This window comes from Alligator sinensis, unplaced genomic scaffold (assembly GCF_000455745.1).
Source record: "Alligator sinensis unplaced genomic scaffold, ASM45574v1 scaffold509_1, whole genome shotgun sequence".
Taxonomy (NCBI): Eukaryota; Metazoa; Chordata; order Crocodylia; family Alligatoridae; genus Alligator; species Alligator sinensis.
In genome coordinates this window covers 478,245-499,671 of record NW_005842967.1, presented here as the reverse complement: position 1 = coordinate 499,671, position 21,427 = coordinate 478,245, and the positions used below count along the sequence as shown (strand labels likewise).

Genomic DNA, 21,427 nt, shown 5'->3' with positions numbered 1-21,427 from the left:
GCTGGCTTGCATCCATAGATGCTTCTCAAGCAAATCCCGGGACGTCATTCTCCCCTTGTACTCGGCCTTAGTGAGGCCGCAGCTGGAGTACTGCATCCAGTTTTGGGCTCCACAATTCAAAAAGGATGTGGAGAAGCTTGAGAAAGTCCAGAGAAGAGCCACGTGCATGATCAGAGGTCAGGGAAGCAGATCCTATGATGACAGGCTAAGAGCCCTGGGGCTCTTTAGCCTGGAAAAGCGCAGGCTCAGGGGTGATCTGATGGCCACCTATAAGTTTATCAGGGGTGACCACCAGTATCCGGGGGAACGTTTGTTCACCAGAGCGCACCAAGGGATGACGACTAGGTCGAATGGTCATAAACTACTACAAGACCATTTCAGGCTGGACATAAGGAAGAATTTCTTTACTGTCCGAGCCGCCAAGGTCTGGAACAGCCTGCCGCCGGAGGTGGTTCAAGCGCCTCAATTGAACACCTTCAAAAGCAAACTGGATGCTCATCTTGCTGGGATCCTATGAACCCAGCTGACTTCCTGCCCTTTGGGCAAGGGGCTGGACTCGATGATCTTCCGAGGTCCCTTCCAGCCCTAATGTCTATGAAATCTATGAAATCATACTGGTGACTTTGCTGTTATTGTTCAATGGTAGACTCCTTGTCTGCCACATGGATGACCTGGGTTTGATTCCCGGACACACACGTAACTACAGCCATCAAGGCACCAAATATCCAGATTCAGTCTGGCCTTTGGATTCTGTCTCAATAGTCTAAGGGGGAATGGAAAGTCTGGAAAGCCTCCATACTCCTGCTTAGGTGTGTGTCAAAGGTCTCTCATGCATACACCATGATACAGAAGAATCGACAGTTGCCTACTACTACCATACTGGTGGCTCATGGTTGTCCTGTGATTGCCTAAATTCAACCAGCTTCTTTCTTCTGATCATTGTTAACTGATAGGCTACCAGCTTTATTTTTATGCCTGGCTTTTTACTATATAGCAATCAAGTTATATTTCTACTACTCTGATCTTCAAGGCCATACAATTTTTTTTCTGTAAGTATTTCTGATTCTCCTGAATATCGATGCAAACATCAATGCAAACATAAGCCAGAAGACCGTTCGTTAGCACCCTTTTACTTTTAATGCCATGGTCATTAATGAAATAAGACAGGTTTTATGCATGATTCCTCAGGATTTGCAACTTTCTTTTCCAGGTCACTAGCTTCCTTTTTGGCATGACCTTTAAACACAGTTCCTTACCTTCCTTACAATTCTTGTGCTAATCCCCATCTTTTCCAGGTTAAATCATAATTTCCCTTGTGATACCATATCAAGCACTTTTCTAAAGTCCAGAAAATGAGAAATGTGCCTCTAACTCCCTTGTCAGAAACATCAGATATTTTATCAGAGAAAGTTATTGTTTTATTTGAGCATTATCTACCTTCATAAATCCAAGTTGCATTTATCCTAGTTTCCATTTATCTCTACACCTTTAATTATTCTGTGATTCAAAATTTGTTCTAAATTGTTTAATAGTAATCAGATCAGATTAATAGATCTGTACTTTCCCAGATCACTGCATTTTCCCTTTTTCTAAGTTATAGGGTTTGCACTGATTCCTTTCTAGTTATATAGCACTGCCTTGGACCTGAGAGGTTTATTAAAAGTCCTTGCTACTAGGTTTGCAATTTCATATGCCAGTACCTCCATACCAATGTTCCAAAAGAAATCTGCCCCTCACCCTTCCCAGCTTGAACACATTATGATCTTTGAGCTTGGATTCCATCTTCAATGTGGCAATTTCTGTTTCCCTAGCCTCATTTCTAGAAGCCATTCTGGTTTTGGCCTTATGTTTAACTTTATTACCTTTACTGAAAATTAATAGAACAGAATGCATCCAAGTGTGTTTAAGAATCTCACTGTGAATCTATTCACCCTTGTTCAACTCCCTGAAAAATACACTAATTCCCAACCTTTTCAGTTCATACGACAGATAGGTAGTGCCAGATCCATCCATGGGCTGGATCCGACACTGGGCTTGGGGAGTAGGAGTAGGCAGCCCAGCCCTGTTTGAACTGGTTTTCAAGAAAATTATCAGGGTTGAATGGAACTGCCCTTAGACATCTATTTACATGCCTAATATCATATTTACTAGGATCCAAAACAAGGGTTTTTTCCCTCATCTATTCAGATATTCTTAGATTCAAGTAGTGACCCAGGACAAGCCTGGGGCAAGTGGCTTCTTTCCAGGGCCAGATCCAGAGCTGCCACCTGCTGGGGGGGAGGGGGGGGTTTGGAGGTGGTCAGGGCTGGGGTGACTCATGTGGCAAGATAGGGGTGTATGGCAGGTGCGGAGCACAGAGGCAGCAGCTTGCAGAACAAGGGGGAGTACAGAGATTGGGAGAATGTGCCACTTCCCTCCCACTGTGCACTCCTTGTCGCACTGCATGCCCCTTTCCCTGCTCCAGCATTACTTGGCCTGGGCTGGGGCCATCAACAGGGTCAGAGCAAACACTACTGTCCAGCTAGGCCAGGTGTTCTGTGCCTGAACAACTGCACAGGAGAAGCAGCAGCAAGAGCAAGTAGCAGAGAGGCAGAGGGGCAAGTGGCTTGTGGGACAGGAGGGAAAGTTCTTGAGGCACAGGCACTGGGGGAAGGGCAGGTGTCTGGACACCTGCTTTTCCTGCTGCAATGTTGCGGTGGGGGGCAGAAGAGAGGAGTGCAGCAGCTCCCAGCAAAATGGTGTGCAGTGCTGGGAGCTGCCCCACCCTCCCTGCATGAGCTACTGCTCCATCCTGCTCCACCCCGGCTGGACAGCCTCTGCTCCAGTCCCAACCCTCTCTCTCCATGGGGGGCCTTGATCTACTCCCCCATGCCCCTTCCCTTCCCCCACACCAGATTTACCAGCTGGAGGCAACTCTCCAGGCTGGTATCAGAAATTGGATCGGTAAAATGGGCCAATGTGCTTCTTTAAAAATTGGCTACCACTATCAGCCACAAAAAATCTTTATTGGTGCACCCCTACTCACATTCCAGTCATGGTTCTTATTCTATGGTTTCTTTTACCCCTGTTTGATCTGGTTTTGTGTCCTCAATTTTGAATACCAATTACTAGATGAATGCTATCTGAATCTGAACTTCCACCTATTAAACCATTTGTACAATTCTGGCACATCACATTATGACAAATAGGGCTGCTAGACTCAAGAGAGGACACACAAGCTAGTGTATAAAATGAGGCATTTACTTGCACTCAAATACACCCCTTGCCTTGGTGCTGGTATACATTTATTACTGCCAGAATAAGGCTGGCTTAAAACAATTGCACATCTGTGCACTATTGCACATCTTTCTTTTTCCTGTATCAAATTGGATTTATTGTTTGAAGCAGAATAAAGAAAGAATGTCAAGTGGTACAATGTTAACTAGTTCTTTATTGCTTCAGATGCTTCGGTATTTCTTGTATCTTATGATAAATGCTTAGCCAATGCATATTCAGATTGATTGAATTCAATTCTCTTCTACAGCAGATTGTACTAACAAAAAAACAAAACAAAAAAGTTTAACTTGATCCCAATCCTGTTCCTAAATTATCAAATATATGTTATTGTTTAGCAAGTTCTAAATTAAAAGATCTAGGCCTTTTTTTACAATCATGGTAACTTTTTCTAGAAAAAAAAAAAAATCAATGAAACATCCATAACTTTGTCGTCTTTTGGGTGATTCAGATGAAAGTTGCAGAGTTGGTAGCCTCTGCTGAGAGCATAAAGCCTGCCAAGTTTTGAGCAGATAGGTGCAGAGGTTTGGGGGAAACCACAAAGTTCTGAAAGCAAAAAACTCATGGCTCGTGTATGTGTTAAGCCACAGTGGGGTCAAAACTGCAAGGATGCTGGCCCCCATGGAGGCCACAAAGCCTGCCAAGTTTTAAGGAAATAAGTGCAGGGGTTTGGGGGAAACTACATCAAGCTGCGGACAAGCAAAACACATGACATCAGTGACACTGTGTGTGTTAAGGCGCAGCAGGGTGAAAGCTGCAGGCCTGCTAGCCCCTGCTGCGGCCACGAAGCCTGCCAGCTGTCAAGGAGATAGGTGCAGGGGTTCCAGGGCCCAGCACCTCTAGTTGCTGACAGGCAAAAACTCATGTCATGGGTGCTTGTGGGACTGTGTCTGTCTTGGGGTACATCTCGGGCGGGGATGGACACTACTGCAGGCCTGGCTGCTAAGCTACTGTGTTATCAATCAATCATGATTCACTCAGGGACCACCTCAATACACAGTAGCTAGGTAAGTAGCTACTAGATAATGAGTTAATGAGCAAGTATTAACACCTACAAAACCACAGGACTAAAGGCAAGGAAATAATCAATACAAAGCTGAACTGCTTCTGCTCCAAGACAGAGACAGTCAGTTGCACAAGCACCCATGTCATGAGTTTTGCCTGTCAGCAACTACAGGTGTAGGGCCCCAGGTGCAAGGTTTTTATTTCCTGGACAGCTGGCAGGCTTTGTGGCCTCAGCAGGGGCTAGCAGGCCTGCAGCTTTCACCCTGATGCACCTTAACACACACAATGTCACCAATGTTACGAGTTTTGCTTGTCTGCAGCTTGAGGTGCAGTTTCCCACCAAACCCCTGCACCCATCTCCTCGAAACTTGGCAGGCTTCATGCTCTCAGCAGAGGCTACCACCCCTGCAAGTTATCATACAAAATTAGACAAAAACCCCCCAAAGTTATAGACATTTCATTGATTCCCCATTATACCCTGTGGCCTAATCTCCAAGTTGGCTCCAAAGCTTAGGAGCCAATTTGGCTGAATTGAAGTGGAAAACTGATTCGGAGCGCTGAATTAATCACTCGTATCCTAAATCAGCTGAATGCAAACCCAAATTGAATAGTTCCCTATTTGCATAGGCCTACTGCTCAACCTGGTACTGGCAAAGGGGAATGATCTAGTCAGCAACCTAATGATGGAAGGGAAGCTGGGAGACAGTGACCATGAACTGATCACTTTTACTATCCACTGCAAAGCTGGCAAGTCAGTCAGCAATGCAGAAGTTTGACTTCAGAAAAGCTGACTTAGACAAACTCAGGAGGCTTGTTGGCAAGGCCGTAAGGGACCACAACTGGAAGGGGAGGGAAGTTCAAGATGAGTGGTTGCTCCTCAAGGGAGGGATCCTGAAAGCACAAGCAATGTCTATCCCATCTTGGAGGAAAGGTAGCAAAAGGGTACAGCAACCCCCTTGGCTCTGCAGGGAACTTGTGGACCACCTGAGTCAAAAAGAAAAACCTATAAAAGGATGGAAGACTAGAATCACCTCAAATGCAGTGGTCCAGACCTGTAGGGAGCGAACCAGGAAAGCCAAGGCTGCAACCAAACTCCAACTGGCTACATATATCAAAGACAATAAAAAGTCCTTTTTTAGATTTGTGGGGATCCAGAAAAAGCCAACCTGTTTAATGGGTATTTTGCATCAGTTTTTCACCAGCCCCAAGGGACCGCCTGGCTCAACATGGTACGGGACCGCCAGGGTGAGGGAGGATTGTTACCCTATATCACTGTAGACCATGTAAAAGGAGCACCTTAACAAGCTGGACACCTTCAAGTCAGCTGTCCCAGACAGTTTACACCCCAGACTACTTAAGGAGCTGACAGACATCATAGCCCAGCCACTGGCACGGATCTTCGAGAACTCGTGGCACACAGGTGAAGTGACCGAAGATTGGAAGAAGGCCAATGTGGTGCCCATCTTCAAGAAAGGCCTGTAGTTCCCACGATCTGTTTTCCTCCCTATCAGCCTGACCTCTATCCTGGGGAAGGTCTTGGAAAAAATTATCAGAGAGGCCATTCTTGACAAACTGGCTGATGGCAACATCCCGAGGGATAGCCAGCATGGGTTTGTTGTGGGTAGGTCTTGCCTGACCAATATCATCTCCTTCTATGACCAGGTGACATATCACCTGGACAAGGGAGAAGAGCTTGACATCATAAATCTGGACTTTAAAAAAGCCTTCAATCTGGTGTCCCGTTTTCTCCTCATGGAAAAATTGGTCAACTGTGGCCTCTGCTACATCACAGTCCAATGCCTATAGAATTGGCTCTGAGGTTGGGCCCAAAGCGTGGTAAATTGATGGAAGTAAATCATTGTGGTGCACCAGTGAAGTCCCCCAAGGCTCTGTCCCTGGGCCTATACTCTTAAACATCTTTATTAATATGATGTAGACACTGGTGTCAGAAGTGGATTAGCTAAGTTCACCAATGACACCAAACTTAGGGGTAAAGCATCCACACCTGAGGATAGGCTGGTGATCCAGGCTGACTTAGACAGGCTCAGAAAATGGGTGGATGAAAACCTTATGGCATTCAACAGCAAAAAATGCAAGGTACTCTAACCTTGGCAAAAAAAACCCCACAGCATGCTTAAGGCTCAGCAGCGCTACGCTTGCTAATACCATGTCTGAAAGGGTCTTTGGGGTCATGATTGACCACAAGATGAATATGAGCCAACAATATTCGCTCGCTTCACAGCTGGTAAAGCGAGCAAAACTCTAGCTTGCATCCACAGATGCTTCTCAAACAAGTCCCAGGATGTTATCCTCCCACTGTACTCAGCCTTGGTGATGCTGCAGCTGGAGTACTGCATCCAATTCTGGGCTCCACAATTTAAAAAGGATGTGGAAAAACTTGAGAGTCCAGAGGAGAGCCATGCATATGATCAAAGGGCAAGAGAATAGGCCCTATGAGAGGCTGAGACCCATGGGACTCTTCAGCCTGGAAAAGTGCAGGCTCAGGGGGAACCTGGTGGCTGCCTATAAGTATAAAAGGTGTGTACATCAGGATCTGGGAGAATACCTGTTCACCAGAACACCCCAAAGGATGACAAGGTCCAATGGTCACAAACTCCTCCAAGACCATTTCAGGCTGGACATAAGGAAAAGCTTCTTTACTGTGTAAGCCCCCAAAGCCTGGAATAGATATCCAAATGTTTCTTAAGAGTCCAGAGCAGGTGCATGCACCACTCAGTCTTGCTGGGATCCTTTGACCCTAGCTTACTTCCTGCCCTTGGAGTAAGGGGCTGGACTTGATGATCCTCCAATAGGTCCCTTCCAGTCCTAATGTCTATGAAATCTATGTAACGGGGTTGGACCCGAAGCGCCGGGAGCTGGGTGGGGGTAAGACAGGGCTGGACAAGGAGAGGTGCCGGGGGGGATGGGGAGGGGGGAGTGCAGGGCCCCATTCCCATTGCCCCCCATTGTTCTTGATGGCCAATTTGCTAGTAAATAATATTTAGCCCTTTCATGGCTCTTTTCATCCAGAGGCCTCAAAGTTCTTTATAAAAATCAACATTATACCCATCTTACTAATTAGAACACTGAAGGTACAGAAGCATGAAGTGACTTGCTCAGGGTCACACAGTAAATTCATTCCCTGAGCAGGTACAGAACCAAGTCCTCAGACTCTCTCTCCAGCAGCCTGTTCAGGGGACTGTGACGCTTTGCATAGAGGTCCTCCTTATTTTATGGATTAGAAAGCAAAAGGACTATTTCTAGCACTGCAAGACCCTGATGACAACAAAGCAAATTCTGCCCTCGCTTGCATCACCGACAGTCCTACTGAAGCCAAGAGGGATGCAAAGGGCATGTGTGAGGACACAACTAGCCTCAGTAGATGGATCTTTGCCGCTGCTGTCCTGCTCAGTCTGCTTCTTTCTCTCTCTCTCAGCCAGGCTGCCAGGAAAGTGAACTGATGTCCAAATAGCTATAGTATAAACCTGTAAACAGTGATTTGAACTAAGATCACATTGGATTGATCTATCTCCATTCATTTAAAAAAAGGGACACAAGAGCAGAATTTGGGCCTCTGTTGCTTTTGTCCTTTTAGACCTAGTGATGTACCTTATTATTTGGCCTGTTGACCAAAGGCCTGCAACATGCTGATAAGATTATCGGTAAAATACATTTCTTGAAGTAGGCATGTCATGAGTTAACTCAAGTAATTTTTTTTTTTGTTATTATTCTTCATTTAGTAAACAAGAGAACTGCAAATTGGGCACACAAAGGACACAATATTTCATTTGGTACATGGCAATGGGCATAGGAAAAGAAACCTGTAGATCTCAGAGTGCTGGCAAAAGTGACATTTGTTGTGCAATCGCCCCCCTGAAAGTGCTCTACAACCATGCCTGACAGAAATGCATGGCTGCAGAATGCTTTAAAAGTGCCCAATTGCAGAACAAATTAACCCTTATCTAGTGAGGGCTCAGACAAAGGCACTCCAAAGCAAAGTGCCTTCATTAAAACCCTGACGCAGTCCCTGATGCAGCCCAGTGCAGCCTCACCTCTGGTCCTGTCTGCAGGGTGGAAGGGGGCAGGAGGGAAGAGGGGAGGGAGTTCCAGGTTGGGGTTTGACCAGCCTGACCTGGAGGGGTGCGCTGCACCCCCCAGTTCAGGCTAGGCAAACACCAATCTGGAGCTCTCTCCCCTCCCTTCTCCCTGCTCCCATCCTGTAGACAGCACCAGACCTGGGAGGGTGGAGGGTGAGTCTGGGGGAAAGAGGCTGTGGGCAGGAAGCCGCTCTCTACTGGATCATCTTCAAAGTAGAACTCAGTTCCAACCTCCCCCCCCACAACAGCAAACATCTCTTGGATGGGTGGGTGCAGAGGATACATGCTTCAACTCATATCACTTTCTGTGAAGTGCCATGAGTTAGAGTGGGGCAGCTGCACATCTGTCAACACCCTCAGAAACCCTCTCCTATGTAAAAGAAGATTATAAGTGTTGCAGTTTAAATAATGTTTTTAAAGCTGCCAAACTAAAGGATGGTATTTTTAATGCTTCTGAGATGAAGTATGAAATATTCAATAGAATGAAAAAAAATCAGGCAGGGATCAAGGAGGTGTTTTCAAGAAAGCCCCCTTTGGGCAGCAAACTGCAACAAGAAAAGGCCCAGATAAAGTAGTGAAATGTAAGTCATGGCAGCTGCCATGGTGTCCAAAGCCAGGAATGACAGAAGGAAGGTCAGATTCAATAAATTGCTCCATTAACTGCCTCAGCCAGCACTGCTGCAGAAACTTTGCAAAGCCAGTGGAAGGTTCAGTACTAGTTTAAAGGTGGTCTGACAAGGCCAGGAGCAAGCAGCATTCCTCTTACCAACTCACTAATGCTTATTTCAAGACCTAAAATACTAGGGAGAGATAACCTTTATAATCCTAAAGTTATTTTGAATTAGTAGTGGAGAAAACAACTTCAAAATTCTTGTACTCCATGTTCCTTGTTCTCATTTATTGCACATGGGAAGGAAACCCTACTTCCTAGATATGTCACCTGCAGTTTCCCTTAGTGGCTCAGGGGGTAGAGCACATAGTACACATTGCTCACCCCAATTAAACTACCATAGATAGAGAAGAGTGAAACACTTAAATTAAAAGCCATCCATACAAGTTGTGGCAATTTTTGAGACTCCTTGCAGACACATTGCCACATTGTCATTGAACCTGCAAAAATTTTGATAGTAAACTTCAAAGTGCTTTTTCATTAAGAGAGGATGAAATCAGAACCTAAATCTTGAATCTAAGTTGTGATTTGTTAGTAGAGAATTGTGAGAATTTCAAACAACATCTTGCTTTTGTTTCCAGATTGAATTAAAAAAAAGCACAAAGGTTTCTCACTGCCAATTCAAATGCCACCAAAAACTTGAGAAAGCAGCTGGTCAGAGATCAGCAACATACGGTCCACAGGCCAGATCAAGTCTGCTACCCCCTGCCTCCCAGTTACAGCAGGGGCACAGCTGGAGGTTGCACAGCTTTGACACAGCTCCCCATGGTCTGAAAGCTGCACCCATACTGCAGTCTTAGATATTATATCTGTCTACTGAGGCTAGTTCTGTCCTCACACATGCCCTTTGCATCCCTTTTGGCTTCAGTACAACTGCTGGAGATACAAGTGAGAGCAGAATTTGCTTTGTGGCCATCAGTGTCCTGCAGTGCAAGAGGACTCTTTTAGGGCAGGGAGGAGGGAAGAGTACTCTATCCCTAATTTTGTGCAACCCTGAAAATTTTAAAATAGATAAACATTGAAATAAACGCTAAATACACACACACACAGAGCCAAAGAGAACACCCGGGATTGCCACCTCACCAATCTTAAAAAGGCTTTCACCCAACAAGGACGCTTCTCCAGAGAGATAGATCACACATGTGCAAGAGCTACCTTGATACCAAGTGAAGAATTAGTGCAGTGCAAAAGGAAAATCCCCACAAAAATCGCACACCACTGGTTATGACATATCACCCCTCCCTCAAACCCATATGGAAAATCCTCAAACAATTGCAGCCCATAGTAGAAAGAGACCCTATTCTTTAAGAGACTTTCCCAGAACCACCCATTCTAGCCTTTAAACAAGCACCGAACCTCACTAAACTCATCACCAGAAGCAAACTTCCTCAGGCCCAGAACATGCCAAATGGATCCAGACCATGCCATGGCAAGCAAAAAACCTGCCAACACGTCTCCACCGCCCCCACAGTTACTACACCCCACAACAGAGCCATCATAGTATCATTGTATCATAGTAGCTAGGGTCAGGAGGAACCTAAACAGATCATCTTGCCCCCCTGCCACAGGCAGGAATGAATGCTGGGTTCACAAGACCCCAGACAGGTGATCGTCCAATCTCCTCTTGAATTTACCCAAGGTAGGGGCGGGGACCACTTCCCTGGGAAGTTGGCTCCAGATTTTGGCCACCCTAACTGTAAAATATTGCCTTCTGATCTCCAACCTAAACCTATTCTCCATCAGCTTATTACCATTGTTCCTTGTCACCCCGGGCGGTGCTGGGGAGAAAAGGGCTCTACCTATTTGCTGTTGATCTCCCCTGATGAGTTTGTAGGCAGCCACCAGGTCCCCCGTCAGCTTCCTCTTGCTGAGGCTGAACAGGTTCAGATCCCTCAGTCTCTCCTGCTGCCCTTTCACCAAGTGGATGGACCTCTTCTGAACCCTCTCCAAGCTGGCCACATCCCTTTTCAAGTGTGGTGCCCAGAACTGGACACAGTACTCCAAATGAGGCCTCACTAAATTCGCATAGAGGGGGAGTATCACCTCTCTGGACCGGCTTGAGATGCACTTTTGGATGCATGACAAGGTATGGCTGGCCTTGCTGGCTGCGGTCTGACATTGGCAGCTCATGTTCATCTTGGAGTCAATAACGAATCCAAGATCCCTTTCCACCTGTGCACTTTCAAGAAGGGAACTCCCCAGCCTGCATGTATGCTGTGGATTCCTTCTCCCAAGGTGCAGCACCCTGCATTTGTTTACGTTGAACCCCATCCTATTCTCGTCTGCCCACTTTTGTAGTCTGTCTAAATCTAGTTGCAGCCTCTCTCTCCTTTCAAGTGTGTCCACCTCGCCCCACATCTTAGCGTCATCAGCAAACTTGGACAGCGTGCTTTCCACCCCCTCGTCCAAGTCGCTGATGAAGATGTTAAACAGTGCAGGCCCAAGGACCGAGCCCTGGGGTACCCCACTGCTCACATCTCAATAGGTTGAGTACAACCTGTCCACCACTACTCTCTGGGTGCGCCCCATCAGCCAATTTTTTACCCATCCAACTGTGCAGGCATCAATGCCACAGTCGCTTAATTTATTGATGAGGATGGGGTGAGAGACGGTGTCAAAGGCCTTCTTAAAGTCTAGAAAGACTATGTCCACGGTGACACCATCATCCAAGGATTTAGTTACTTGGTCATAAAAGGCAATCAGGTTGGTCTGGATGGACCTGCCTTTGATGAACCCATGCTGATTGCCCCTGAGCATGATCTCCCCTGCAGGCCCCCCACAGATGTGCTCCTTGATGATTCTCTCCAAGATCTTCCCGAGCACCGAGGTGAGGCTTACAGGCCTATAGTTACTTGGGTCCTCCTTCCTCCCTTTGTTGAAAATTGGGACCACATTAGCCAGTTTCCAATCCCTTGGCACCTGGCCAGATGACCACGAATGCTCATACAGCCGGACCAAGGGCTCCGCAATGACCCCTGCCAGCTCCCTCAACACCCTTGGGTGGAAGGCATCTGGACCTGCAGATTTAAAAATGTCTAGCCCTTCCAGAAGATCCCTAACTCCATCTGCACTGACTGAAGGCCTGACAGAGCTATCCCCAAGATTGTCCCTACTTCTGTTAGGTGGGATATCCCGGTCCCTGTTCAAGAAAACAGAGGCAAAGAAACTGTTAAAAATATCAGCTCTCTCATCTGGTGTAGCCACAAGATTACCTTTTGCATCTTGCAGGGGCCCTACATTGCCTGGTGCCCTCTTCTTGCTCCCAATGTACTTGAAAAGGACTTTTCCCTGCATCTTAACAGCTTCACCTCCAGAAATGTAATCTCTCTCATCCAATGCACCAAATGCCTCAATGGAAGATATGTAGGAGAGACTAAACAACAACTGTGCACCAGAATGATAGATTTCCGGTGTGCAGTCAAAGACGAAAATACACAATTACAGGTGGAGCACATTTTTCACAAGAAAACCACTCTCTCTCTCTCTCTCTCTCTCTCTCTCCAGTCTCTCAGTTCTAATCCTCAAAAGGAAAGAAAAACACACACACACACACTTACAAAACACTTCTCAGAGATGAGCCTATGAATCTCACTTCAACCTCCTGGATACAAAACCATGAACCATATATAAACATTAGTTTTATGACCCATTATAACTTGCCTGACATCTGACTCCCCAGGTACCATTCCATTACTTAACTGCTACATTCATCCCCTTTCTCCCTTCCCCCCCCGCACCCAGCCTGTCTCTCACCCACTGACTCCTCAATTTACTTCTTCACTGACGGCCTGTTTTGCATGCTTACCAGCCCAGCCTCTGGCTTCTTTACTATTCATTCCATCCAGGAAGAGCACACACCAACTGCAGAGACTTCCTCAGCCTGATGAAGGGGCTTTAAACCCAAAAACTTGCTAAAACATTCCAACTATTTAAGTTGTTCTAATAAAAGATATCAGATTCACCCAAAGAACCTTGTCTGCCTAAAAACAAACATTGTTTTTAGATGTCAACATTATTTTTAAAGTAAAGATTGAATTCTGCCAAGCCTACTTATACTGGTATGGTACTGAACCCAACAGTTCTGGAATTTCCTGAAAGGTTCTTCTAGTGTGGCTGCACTGAAGAGATGCAGTAAAAGTGCCTCAAATTTTACATGAAAGCTTGAGTCATAAGAGTTCATATTACCTTAAGATTCCCAAGTATCACACTGGAGACTGAAGATAGTTCCTATTAGATCTGAGTAAGACTTTCAAAAACATCATCATCCTTGAAGTAGTTATCTTGAGGTCTTTCCTAGAAAGAAGTACACCAGTATTCAGCCTGTGAAAAATAATGGCATATAAGGTATTGAATAGGAATGATATTAAAGTGATGAGCAACAATCACATAAATCAGCTTTGATGCAGATTACTGAGCGTACTTTTATTAGAACTTCTTCAAAATGAGAAATGTTGGTAATATTTCTTTCTACCAAATACTCAAAACAACATGGTAGTAAAAGAGTGCTGATCAGCAGCAGATATGAAACAACTTTTCTCACTTTACTATACATTTATTAGGTCACCAAAAACTGATTCTCATCTAAGTGCATTTGATATCTGCAAAAGGTTTTGGACTGACAACTCTCAATACTTAAATCTTCCATTTATCTACAGACAAGGGACAACCTACAGTATTTACTGTAATCCAAGACAAAATCCCCTCTGCCCCCCACAATCCAATGTGCAGGGGAAAAAGCCTAGTGTTAGGGTGAAGTTACATGTTACACTTAGACTATATAACAATGTATAATTTTCTAATAGAATTGTTATTGGAAGGTGCCTTCAATTCAAAGTTATGTTGGAATTGCATACTATAGGCAGCAGCTGATCATATTTCCCTAGTAGTTTGCCTCAGAGCAATGGGTAATCCCTGCAAAAAAATTAAACAACAGTAACAACCACCACCACGTTATGGTGTACTGGTGGGTAGAAAGACAAAGCCCTTGCTACCTACCCTTAAAATAAATACATTTTTTCAAAGCCCAAGACTGAAAACCCACCACTGTTCTAAAGCCCAGATCCTTTAGCTATTTTGGTTCCTAAATCCAGTTAAAAATAGAAATCTAAAGACCTTCAGAAGGTCTCAGTATAACGTGAGATCTCAAACTAAACACTGCAGATAGAGTCTAAACTAGCCAGTTGAACACTAGACCTTCATTCATCCTAAATCCACACAGAATCCTGAAACAAAATACCTCCTAAACTACATTTTTGAGGAAGTGAATAGAATTGCATGCATAGGTACTTCTTACATAATTTATATGCAAATAAGTATCTCACCTCCTATTCCTTGACCTCAACAGGGGCTCTTTATAAATAAAACATACATTCTTAGTACTTAGATTTCCAAAACGTAGCAAACTCATAGCATGTGGGTCTGGCAAAAAGGAGTGCAGAGTCTTGAACTAAAGATGACAAAAAGTTCTGTTAAGCACAACCTTGTAAACTAGTAGTGTCCAATAGGGTTATGTAAAATTTCACCAGCTGTTTTGACCTCAAAGCAGTGAAATCTAAATGAAATGAAGGGCTTCAAAACACCCTCAAAATGAAATGAGGGCAGTCAAAACATTTTGAAAGTTTCAAAATCTATTTTGAGTTTTGAAGCTCAATCTGGGCTTGCCTTCAGGGAAAGTAAGGAGACGGAGGGGGAAAGGATTGGTCTCATATTGACTGTGTAGCTGGTCAGTGACTGTGATCCTTCCCCAAGGTCCCTTCCAATCCCAGTGCCCTGGGGGAGGGATGGAAAAAGCAGCATAAAAAGCAGCATTATTTGAACTGCCCTGCTTTCTGCCTTGGGGTCTGACAGTTACTGAACTATCTTCCAGCAGCTCAGGAGCATCAGACAATGAAGGCTACTACTACCATTGATTTCAATGATTTCTTACTTGCTAGTCTAGCAAGTAGGATTCCACAATATCTTTTCCTTTCTTCTAGAACCATTTATTTTATTATTATATTAATTGATTTATTCTTTTCAATTGTATAATTATATGGGACATTACACGATAGAACTTATATAGGAAGACATGCTTATATAAATGTATAGAAAAAAATATCTGGCAACAAATTATAATGTAGAAATCATATAGGAAGGGAGATATAATATGCCACAAGGTAATATAGAATTTATATAGGAACACACAAAGAACCACCATGAAGTGTGGTGGAAAGACAGCTAGCAAGCCTTCTGGGAGGAGTGGAAGAGGGGGTACAGGGAGAGCTGTAAGTTCCCGCCCCTGCAAACTAAGACGGAGCCTCTTTCCTACAACAAGGCAGGCATGAGGTTTCCAGAAGCAGGAAGGAGAGGGGAGCAGCTCCACTGCCTGTGCCCGAGTCTGCACTCCATCCAAAAGCACCAGCCATAACCCCTCCCCACCACTACCATGACAACAAGCACCAACACAAGCATGAGTCCCCTCCACCCCCATTTCACTTCCCATGCTGAGCCTTCCAGTGCCAGAAGAAGAGCTGGATCTGAGTTCCATAGCAAAGGTAATTCTGGGAAATCAGCTGTGCTCCACACCCCTCAAGCTCCCCTTAGACCCAGGTCTCCTTCCCCAGAAGGCACTAAGGGGGAAGTTGAGGTAGAGGGTGCAGAGGCAAGCATCTCAGCTGAGTCCCCTTCTCCTGTAGCTGTACCTCTGCCTGCTGAGGAGGGGGAAATTGCAGCATCCACAAATACACCCACGCCCCAGAAGCAAGCAGGTAGTGAGGTCTGGGATTATTTTGAGATGGCAGATGATCCCACATCTGCTATCTGCCTGCACTGCTGAGCCAAAACGAGATGGGGAAAGGGAACAAAACACGTGAGCAACAGAGGTATGCTGATGCATCTCTACAGGCACCACCTCCTTGCCCTTGCTCCTCCTCAGCCTGGCACCAGCAGGAGCGTGCCCAAAGGAAAGTCCCCCTCTCACTCCAAAGTCCCCATCCCCACCAAGCAGAGGCAGGCCACCCTGGAACACTGGAGGAAAGGGAGACAGAAACAGTGGTGCATTGCAAAGGTGAGCAAGATCACCCAGACCACTGGGGAGATGCTTGCTGTGGATGGTCAGCCTTTTTCCTTAGTTGAGGAGTCAGAGTTCAGGTGGCTCATGGCACTCATAATGCCATCATACAAAGTACATGCATGCATGGCGTCAGCAGGATGGTGGTGCCCTCCCTGTATGAAGCATGCAGGGAGTATTTGAGGGAGGAGCTGCACAAGGCAGGACTGCAGGTGGCCTTACACTTCACCTCAGACATCTGGAGCAGCTGGGGTGGAGATAATGCATTTCTCTCCCTCACAGGGCACTGGGGTGACCAGTCAGGCCATCGGTGGGCTCTCCTTCAAGCCAAGGTGATGGATGAGTCCCACACGGCAACAGAGATCATGGGGGCTGTTAGACCCCGACTCCATGCGGTGCCCAATGACTAGGGAGATGACGATCCAATTGCTCATGGATCCTGGTACTCATTAGGCAGAGCAAGCAGGGAGCAAACACCAGCACATATTGCTCACAACAGCTTTATTCAGAACAGAGACAGTTTCAGGCGAGCTCCCTCACAGACACACAGCCTATGAAATTGGGGAGCAGCACTGAACATTAGTTTTTTCACATTTTATACACCTTGGCTCATACTCATGAACATCCACTCTGCCTTCGTCCCTCTTTCGGTTCCACCTGTTTCTCCTCCCATCTTAAACTCTGCCTCTGTTTACTGTTTGCTTCATTAGCGTGGTCTTGCCTATGCATTTCATTAATTTACATGTACTCTTATCAGAGCGGCATGCGTAAGACTTTGACCTCCGCTTCTTTCAGTCACTTGCTGGTTCTTCTGGTTTCTTGCCAACTTCAGCACCATCTCCAAAGCTTTGCTTCTGCTTTATCTTCTGATAATAGCTAGCGGGCTGCATCTTGTTCTTCTTACACAAGGAATCATGCATCCTGCATGCTATCCCACTGTTAGAAAACTGCTTGCTCAAGCATTTGCAAAGTTAGTTACTTCTAATATATCATCCTGCCTTGTGACCAGCAGCTTTTACTGAGGCACAGGAAAAAGCCTTTATTCAGCTGCACACCCAATGCTCCCCAAGTTCTAAATATTGTCACCGTAATAGGGGCCATGAACCACTAGGTACAGGGGTGGCTCATTGGGCAGGGGGAGCTCACCTGCGGGTTCATGGTCATTGACAATGGGGCTAATATGGTCAAGGTGGTCTGTGATGCCAACTTTGTTGGCATCCGCTGCGTGGCACACAAGATCTACCTCACTGTCAGGGACACCTTGGAGGGGGACAGGACAGCGGTGCTGGTGAAGAGTCAGGGAGGCAGAATGGCGGAGGCAGGGGAAGTGGAAGAGAGGGATCCACTGTCCTGTGCCAGCATGCCATCCACCAGCCAGTCTCCTCTTTCATCACAGGTGCTGCCAATGTGGGCCAAGGGCATGACTTCCACGGTGGGGTCCAGAGGCACCAGACCCCACCATCAGGCAGGTAGTGCTCAGGCCTTGGTGGCTGCCTATCTCGCCGAGGACGTGGAGCCACTGCTGTGCGATCCCTTGGCCTACTAGGCAACCCACAGCCAGATGTGGCCAGATCTGGCCACGGTTGCCCAGGAACACCTGTCCCATCCACCAACCAGCGTTTCAATCAAAAGGGTGTTCAGCATTGCTGGGGATGTAGTGACACCCCACTGCAGCTCCTTGGATCCTGGTCTGGTGGAGCAGCTGGTGTTCCTCATGGTGAACCTCCTGCTGCTGGGGGTCCTCAAGCTCCAGGTGCAGACAGAGTGAATGCCACCCTCCTCACTCCATGTGCACCCATTTCCTTTTTTCATTTTTTAAAAACCATTTAATGTCCCACTCTCAGAGCTGGAGGCAGCACTCACTGCATCACCAGCCAACAGGGCAAGAAAATGTCTCTGCTGAGCTCCCGTGCCAGGATAAACTTGGAGGTATGGGCTAGGGCTATGGGGAAGAAGGAGACCCCAGGTCTTGGGCATGACCACTAAAGCCACCCTGCCAGGGTCAGGAAGCCTCATGGGACTGCTGGTGGAAAAGAAGGCCCAGGAAGTGCCAAGACCAAGGATCTCCCTGGTGAAAGGTGGGTAGGAGATGCCTTATTGCCTCCAGCTAACCAACACACACCAGGCTGGGGAAAGCCCAGGCCCATCACGTCTTTGACAGGCCTGAGGCTTGCTGGTTGCAGTGGAGTTATGAGGCTCCAGGTGAGCTCAGCTTAGCTGCCTGGGATGCCAGCTTTCAGGTTGAAATGCCCTTTGTCAGGCTGAGGAAGCACCTGCAGAGGGTGAGGGGGGGTGTGCGTGTGCATGTGCAAGGAATAGTAGATAAGCCAGAGGCTGGCCTGGCATGCAATGCAGGCAAGAAAGCCAGTCATTGAAAATGGAAGTGGAGGCATCAGAGGGTGAAGGACAACCTGGGGTTGGGGTTGGATGGGGGATGTAGCAGTGCAGGTAGAAGTGGAGAGGTACCCGGGGAGTAAGATGTACGGCAGGTTGTAGCATGTCAGAATTCTAATATCTATATTAATTCGATGAGTTTCTCTACCCACTACCAAGGATGCTGATTAAGTGCAGTTCATAGACTTGTCTGCGAAAAGTGGTTTGTAAAATTCCCTTTGAGGATCAGGCCTGAGAGATTGGAAACAGGTGATATTCTGTTGTTTTCTTTGATAGATTTTTGGTGTGAGCTCATGCTGGTGCGCAGTTGTTGCTTGGTGTCTCCATCTATTTTGTATCAGGGCACTTAGTGCCCTGATGGAGACACGTATTGTATTGTGGAGATATCTCCATACTGGAAATATTTTTGGCAGGTTTTGCATTTCTTGGCATGGCATAGCCTTGTCTGGATCCCTTCAGTGTGTCTTAGGCTGTAGGAAGTTGGCTATGAACTGCATGATGAGGTTAGCAAGGTTTAGTGCTTGTTTGAATTTGCACCCCACTTCTCACAGATGAACCTATGAACTCCACCTAATCAACCTTCTAGGTAGAGAAGGTCATGGACTCAGTATAAGCGTTGGAATTCTGACCCACTACAACCTGCCAGACATCCGACTCCACAGGTACCTCTCCACTTTTACCTGCTACATCCCCTTGCACACTACCCGAGTGCCCACTACCCCAGCCTGTCCCTCACCCCCTGACACCTCCATTTCTATTTTCACTGACTGGATTGCTTGCCTGCCCCCTTTGACAGGCCTGAGGCTTGCTGGTTGCAGTGGAGTTATGAGGCTCCAGGTGAGCTCAGCTTAGCTGCCTGGGATGCCAGCTTTCAGGTTGAAATGCCCTTTGTCAGGCTGAGGAAGCACCTGCAGAGGTTGAGGGGGTGTGTGCGTGTGCATGTGCAATGAATAGTAGATAAGACAGAGGCTGGCCTGGCATGGAATGCAGACAAGAAAGGCAGTCAATAAAAATGCAAATGGAGGTGCCAGGAGGTGAGGAACAGGCTGGGATCGGGGCGGGGGGCATGGTGTTGCAGCGCAGGTAATTGTGGAGAGGTACTTGGAAAGTAAGATATCCGGCAGGTTGTACTGTGTCATAATTCCTATGTCTATATTGAGAACCAAAGGCTCGACCCTTTCTGAAACACCCCATGCCCTTCATGTTTGGTCATAATACTTCAGTAAATCTAATGTCTCCATGTGTGGGGGAAAGTTGCAAGCTGAAACTGTGCGGTTAGTAAACAAAGTAAAGTTCTGCCAAAACGTGTCATTTTTTAAATAATTTGGATGCAGGTTCTCATTGAATTTGGTGTACTGTCTCTATCAGGAATTCTGCACTGAAACTGAGAGGAAAGAGGAGCACAAACAAGACAAGAGTGGCCTTGAAGGTGGGCCATAAAGGACTAGGTAGTGGCTTTTCATATGGCACGAGAGGGCTTGTGGAGAAGGACATCTTTGAGTCTTTCTGGATGACCTAGCCCTTCCAGGGGCTTTTTTGAGTTACAATGGACATCATCCTGCACAGGAGTTATAATGTATACTCCACCCTCATGCCAACTCAGTTATGGTAAAAGGAGTCCATGGATCTGTGCTCATCCAGCCTCCTCTGAGAAATCTATCATTCTAATAAATTCTCAGAGCTCTTTTACTCTGTACTGAGATTGTGGCTGGCCATGCATTTAACTAAGGTCAGGATCCTAACCTACACAAGTTGTGGTAAAATGATGTGGCCTCTGCTATGTAACAGGTCCTAGTAGATGCCTGTAATAGTCCCTACTGTCTTTAAAAATGCAAATGTCTGAATATCAGCTGCTGTATATCAGTGTTGCTTTAGTGAAGTCAGTGGAGGCTTGCCTGTTGATACTGGTGGAGCACATAACCCTATAAATTATACCTTGGTGTGAATGTTTGATACAACATCAGATGTAGAAGATACAGGGGCAATTCTGCAAACTTTACTTACCCTGGAACTCCCATGATTTACAATGTGATTACTGATGTACATAAAATTGAATGCTTTGTTGAATTATGGCCAGGGTGCTACATACTTTGCAGGGAATTAAATTTAATGACATGATACACCCATTCTATATCCAAAGCCAGAAACACTTGGAACTGTGTGGCTTAAGACTATGATATTGCTCTATTTCTCTTAGCTTTATAGAAAGAGAGTCAGAAGAAAAATGACAAAATGTAAATGATATTTTGGTGATCAGTGAGATATAAATACCTGGATAGATTAGAAAAATAGGTGCTGAAAATGGACTGAGTAATTGCAGTTTATTAATAAATCTGGCAGGGTGATACTCTTACTATAACCATAAATTCTATGCCATTCTATGTCATAGTTTAGCTGCAAGTATATTTCTACAGTATGAATCTCCTCAATGATCTATTGTAGTTGGGAAGTTTCTAGAGGCAAGGGACTCTGAGTGGTCTTAAAACTGAGGACTGAGCTAACTTTTGTGCTACCTTATGCTTAGCTAATGTTAATGAAAACCACAAAAAATGTACAGAGAGAAGAATAGTATTCTTTCTGACTGGAAAAGTACTTTATACTTTTATAAGTACTGGTAAATAAATTTACCACTTTTAAAAAAATATGGTATGAATAAAGATTCTATTACAATATGACCATTTATGGCCTGTAATCACAATAGTTTTTAATGGCCCCACCTGAGATCATACCTGGAAATGTCATGGTGAAGCTGATCCAGGGATGCTCCCTGAGGCTATTTTAGAGACCTCTGCCTCCAGTGGGCTGGGGAGTGGGGTGCCCCAGGTATAGCTTTGTTTCCTTATTTCTGAGTTTTGTACATGCAGAGTAGAATCAAGGAGGTGGGGTCTTGTTTGAGAGCAGCACCCATGGGAGTACTGCAGGGCACCCTGTAAACATACT

General features: G+C 45.9%; 1 long non-coding RNA gene across 1 annotated transcript in view; it reads right to left on the bottom strand.

The window, feature by feature from the left end:
• The window catches only part of LOC112548159, a 24,949-nt gene extending 10,424 nt beyond the window's left edge, over positions 1–14,525 (bottom strand). The window contains exons 1-2 of the long non-coding RNA XR_003091971.1: positions 14,367–14,525; positions 13,231–13,365 (exon numbers count right to left, since the gene is read on the bottom strand). This is a non-coding gene — a long non-coding RNA (uncharacterized LOC112548159). The remainder of the gene's footprint in view (positions 1–13,230; positions 13,366–14,366) is intronic.
• Between the last annotated feature and the right edge of the window lie 6,902 nt (positions 14,526–21,427).